The sequence below is a fragment of the Triticum dicoccoides genome, chromosome 3A, assembly GCF_002162155.2.
Source record: "Triticum dicoccoides isolate Atlit2015 ecotype Zavitan chromosome 3A, WEW_v2.0, whole genome shotgun sequence".
NCBI classification, from domain to species: domain Eukaryota; kingdom Viridiplantae; phylum Streptophyta; class Magnoliopsida; order Poales; family Poaceae; genus Triticum; species Triticum dicoccoides.
Genome location: NC_041384.1, coordinates 9,391,458 through 9,397,723, shown reverse-complemented (window position 1 = coordinate 9,397,723; position 6,266 = coordinate 9,391,458).

Genomic DNA, 6,266 nt, shown 5'->3' with positions numbered 1-6,266 from the left:
AACGTCAGTCGGTCCCCTGAGCAGTTTGGGGTGGCTAAACCCAGATTTGAACAATGTCAGTCAGTACTGTGGAATAGCCGGTTTGTGAGCAGTGTGTCCTAGATACATAGGTCACCACTAATGGGTCGAGTGATGGGGCATGTCAGCAGTGAGGACATTACCGAGGGGCCTTCCGTATGGACCCATTAGTGGTGGCTTCTATAATGTTTTTGGCGGTTAGGGTTGCATCTACAAGTAGAGCTTACAAAAGACACACCGCTAGCAGTACAACCCATCACACAGTACCTCTCAATAGCCCGAGCTGTTGTCAAGCATATCACATAATCAATCATATACATTTCATACACATTTCAAAATTCATAAAAAAAAATCAAATGCATTGCACACATTCGACATTCATTACACAATTTCATACACAATGAATATGCACATAGCACATGCACACATTTCATACACCCATATTATGGATCTTATATTTCATCTATTGCGGTTTATGCAACATTCAGAATTTCCACCACCTCTAACCCTTGCCAACTCCGTCTTCATCTTCAAGATCATCCACACATCTCAGATCCTTGACCTTCCATTTTCTCTCCCTTTTTCGGGAGGACAGGTTCGTTAGTTCCATTATCAACCCCAGAACATATAATATAACACTTGAGGCCCTTGTCACCTCCGACTTCAAGATTGTCCAGATCATACTCAAGGCGGTGTGTTTACTGGTCGGAGTTGTTTGTACTGACTTAGCAATTGAACTTTTTGTATAGTGTGAATGAATTATAATATTGTCACCATCGTCGCATTTCTTTCAAAAAAGTGTGGGAAAAGCATATGTCATCCTTTTTATGTAACTCATTTTGCAAAAGAATAGCTTCGGCCAATGACTTCTTTTCCTTAAATGCAAAGCACTCTTCCTCCTGATGGATATTGTAATAATGGATAATACCTACTTAGATAGTTGGTCGTGCACAAAATCAGACAAAAGAGAAACATGCTTAAGAATTATTGGAGTTGTGTATTTTGTCTAGGACATTCTTCAGAAAATCAAGTAAATGACCAAAAAATCCTAAGATATACAGGATTCAGATATAACCAAACTTATTTATTACGCATCCATTAGATTTTTGTGTATGTATATACCCAGAGTACGCAATACATTTTATTGTATGTGCATACTAATTATATTGACATACCTTGACATGAAATTTATGAGTATATACCCCGACACAATAAATACGTAGGATCATATGGGTAAATGTAACAAAAATTTATAAAACTAAAAAGAATCATGGGTGGGTATATGTACATAGGAAAAAAAATCATGCGCGGGTATCATATATTCCTACAAGTAAAAAAAAATCGATCACATTTTATACTATTTGGTCAACTTAGTTTGTACATAAATATTAGCCGTTAAAAGTGTGACCCGGCCTTAATTTTTGTTTGAAGACTAGATACCTTGAAAGTGAAAACTTTAGAAAAATGTATAAGAACATCCTTAATATACATACAAACCTTTGGGATAACGTTCGTATTATTTGTCATATCTGATAACATAAAAAAATAAGAGTGTATATACACACCCTTTTTGTTGGGAAAGGAACCATACTAGGAAACTAGTAGTATGTTAATGTCTTGGAAAGCAATCATTGACCATTGATGGTTGTAATGCAAGGAAACAAAAACTGAAAAGTCACTATGTCATGGATTTTACATCATGCAGTACAAATATGACTTGCTATATTGGGACCTAGGTGCTATATAGATAGGACAAATGTTTCCTACCACGAGTGGTAGTTACCATCACTTGTGTTTTCTATATTGTATGTAGTATCTGTCAAAACGAATAGTATGTACATGTAATATGTAGCCTCTACTTCTAATGGAGCAGTTGGTAGCCTCGTACGGTTTATTTTCGTCCCACCTCCCATGGTTTTTTTGGTACCTCCTCCCACCTTCGCTGATTTTTTTGTCCCCTCCCTCCACCTCATTGGTTTATTTTCGCGTCACCCTCTCACACAATGAAAGAAATCTGAACAGATCAGAACTTTCCATACTGGCGCAAGTTATTTAGTAATGTAGAATCAATCATGAACAATCTCTATCTAAATTAATTAACCTTACCTAAAATCACTCAATCACATTAATTAGAAAGCAAATATTTGATTTTCAGAAAAATCACTCAATCAAATTAACTTTACCTTAACTCACGATGGTAATCAATCTCCAAACAAAGGAAACAATACATAGAGGGAGCGGTAAATAAACTCCCTTTCTTATGACATGTATATGATCTTCCCTTCCCTCTCCGTTGTCGAGCGTTCTTGATTCTCGAGACCGATGCTTGGGCTGCGTCACTGGGTCGTTACGGTGCCGGAGGACGAGGACGGCGAGGCCGGGTGCCGCGGCACCGCGTTGGCCGCGGCCGGTGAAGGGGGCGAATAAGGGCTGCTTCCCACCTCCCATGGTTTTTTTGGCACCTCCTCTCACCTTCGCTAGTTTTTTTCGTAATTTTTTTTGTCCCCTCCCTCCACCTCATTGGTTTATTTTCGCACCACCATCTCACACAACGAAAGAAATTTGAACAGATCAGAACTTTCCATACTAGCGCAAGTTATTTATTAATGTAGAATCAATCACGAACAATCTCTAAAAATAAAATCTAAATTAATTGACCTTACCTTAAATCACTCAATCACATTAATTAGAAAGCAAATATTTGATTTTCAGAAAAATCGCTCAATCACATTAACCTTACCTAAACTCACAGATGATAATCAATCTCCAAACAAAGGAAACAATACATAGAGGGAGCAGTAAATAAACTCCCTTTCTTATGACATGTATATGATCTTCCCTTCCCTCTCCGTTGTCGAGCGTTCTTGATTCTCGAGACCGATGCTTGGCCTGCGTCACTGGGTCGCGACGGTGTCGGAGGACGAGGACGGCGAGGCCGGGTGCCGCGGCACCGCGTTGGCCGCGGCCGGTGAAGGGGGCGAAGAAGGGCGGCTTCCCACCTCCCATGGTTTTTTTGGTACCTCCTCCCACCTTCATTAGTTTTTTTCGTAAATTTTTTTGTCCCCTCCCTCCACCTCATTGGTTTATTTTCGCGCCACCATCTCACACAACGAAAGAAATTTGAACAGATCAGAACTTTCTATACTAGCGCAAGTTATTTATTAATGTAGAATCAATCACGAACAATCTCTAAAAATAAAATCTAAATTAATTAATCTTACCTTAAATCACTCAATCACATTAATTAGGAAGCAAATATTTGATTTTCAGAAAAAATCGCTCAGTCACATTAACCTTACCTTAACTCACGGATGGTAATCAATCTCCAAACAAAGGAAACAATACATAGAGGGAGCAGTAAATAAACTCCCTTTCTTATGACATGTATATGATCTTCCCTTCCCTCTCCGTTGTCGAGCATTCTTGATTCTCGAGACCGATGTTTGGACTGCGTCACTGGGTCGCGACGGTGCCGGAGGACGAGGACGGCGAGGCCGGGTGCCACGGCACCGCGTTGACCACGACTGGTGAAGGGGGCGAACAAGGGCGGCTTCCCACCTCCCATGGTTTTTTGGTACCTCCTCCCACCTTTGCTGGTTTTTTTGTAGATTTTTTTGTCCCCTCCCTCCACCTCATTGGTTAATTTTCGCGTCACCCTCTCACACAACGAAAGAAATCTGAACAGATCAGAACTTTCCATACTAGCGCAAGCTATTTAGTAATGTAGAATCAATCACAAACAATCTTTAAAAATAAAATCTAAATTAATTAACCTTACCTTAAATCACTCAATCACATTAATTAGAAAGCAAATATTTGATTTTCAGAAAAATCGCTCAATCACATTAACCTTACCATAACTCACAGATGGTAATCAATCTCCAAACAAAGGAAATAATACATAGAAGGAGCAGTAAATAAACTCCCTTTCTTATGACAAGTATATGATCTTCCCTTCCCTCTCCGTTGTCGAGCGTTCTTGATTCTCGAGACCGATGCTTGGGCTGCATCACTGGGTCGCGACGGTGCCGGAGGACGAGGACGACGAGGCCGGGTGCCACGGCACCGCGTTGACCATGACCGGTGAAGGGGGCGAAGAAGGGCAGCTTCCCTGGCTGTGGCCGTGGCCCTGGGAGTTGGTGCGGTGGAAGCGGCACTTGAAGGACCTGGCGTGAGTGGCCGGCGTGCAGACGCACTTGGAAGCGGGCCCGTGGCCCGCGCCGAACGGCGCCGACGCCGACCCAGGCCACCTCCTCCGCGTATTCTTGGAGCTGTGGCTGGCCGATTTACATGAAATTAATTCTCTCAGTTGTGGTGGCAAATATAATACACATAATCCATATGTAGGAGTATATGATTAACTTGAAATACAAGATAATGTAGAAATAAATCTTACACTATCATTTGTTTCCTAACTAATCATGGTACTCAACACTTACAGACAATATTATGGAATCACTTAGTAGAAAACATGACTTTGGTCATAGCTCAATATACACATTAGTCCCGGTTGCATTACGAACCGGGACTAATATGAGCATTAGTCTCGGTTCGAGCGGCTAAATGCATTAGTCCCGGTTCAAATGAGACCTTTAGTCCCGGTTTGAGACACGAACCGGGACTAAACCCTTTAGTCCCGGTTCGTGTCTCAAACCGGGACTAAAGGGGTCAGTGTCTCAAATTCTACTCCCCCCTGTGTATCGCCATTTCCGTTTTGAAAAAAACAAAAAAATGGTAAAAACTTCAAAAAAATAAAATCCTTCGAGATGTAGTTATATGACTGCATCTACTACTTAGGAAAATTAAAAAACTTAAGTTTGGACATGTTTTGCAAAAAAATGTTATGAAAAAGTAAAACGGCTATAGCTTTTGCATACGATGTCAGAGAAAAGTATAATATATCAAAATGTTCAGCATGAAAATCTGCATCCGATTTTGACCGCCGTAAGCCGTTTTGCAATTTTTTAGAATCATCAAATTCTAAAAGGAAAAAAAGTTATGCTCAAATTTCAGTTTTTTTGAATTATGGTTAATTCTGGTCAAACTATGGTCGAACTACTTATTCAAGAAGTATTAGTGTTACTAAATAATTATTCAAGAATATTAGTGTTACTAAATAATTATTTTAGTTTTTTGAATTTTGATCAAACTGTGGTCAAACAATGGTCAAACTACGTATTCAAGAAATATTAGTGTTACTAAATAATTATTGTTTTTTACAATAATAGTTTCAAACTCAAACAATGAAACATGTGACTTCATGCTCAAGCTAAACTCTTGAGGTTTAATAGGATTGACATCTTACTATTGTCAGGAAAACAACAAGTGCAGACTTGGAAACGAAGGAGAATAGAACCTGGAAGTTAAGCGTGCTCAGGCTGGAGTAGTGAGAGGATGGGTGATCGGCCGGAAAGTTAGAAGATTTGAAATGATGAGGTGTGATTAGAGATTAGAGGTTAAATTGAGCAGTGATAATGAGTGATTAGAGATTAAAGGTTAAATTGAGCAGTGATGAGGGGTGATTAGAGATTAAAGGTTAAATTGAGTAGTGTGAGGGGTGATTAGAGATTAAATTGTAAAATAATTCAGAAATAGGAAAATCAGGAAATTTAAAAAAATCAAAAAAAATCGTAAAATTTTTCTTTAAAGGTGGAGCTCCAAACGGCGGCCACATGGAGGGCCTTTAGTCTCGGTTCGTAACAGAACCGGAACTAAAGGGGGGGGGGGGGGGCTTTAGTCCCGACCCTTTAGTCCCGGTTCCAGAACCGGGACTAAAGGCCCTCTGTAACCGGGACAAATGAGCATTTTTCTACTAATAAATATTGTATAAATAATATAGCAGTCGTTTTATTCACACACAAAAAAGTAGTCCTTTCCAGACGTCATTGCATATGCGCAAACCCGCAAGACTTTCATAGGCCCATTGCTGAGCATGATCCTGAGCGCCCCCTTGAAGTTGGCCGTGACGTTTGAAATTGGCGGCCGGTCATTCCTGTTCGGCCACAGGCAGAGCATCGCCGTGTGCGCCACGAGCTTCAGCGCATCCAAATGTAGCATGGGCTGCAACACCGGGCGGCTGTCCAGCACAGCTAAATATACAGCGGGCTGCTAACGGGGTCGAACTGACGATTGGTTGCAATGGTGTCAAATAGTTAATGGGTCGTTGACGGCCCATATTGGCACATCTCGTATGGGCCGTGGACCTAAATGGACCAGACGGAAGTAGGCCTATATGGGCCAGCCTGCTA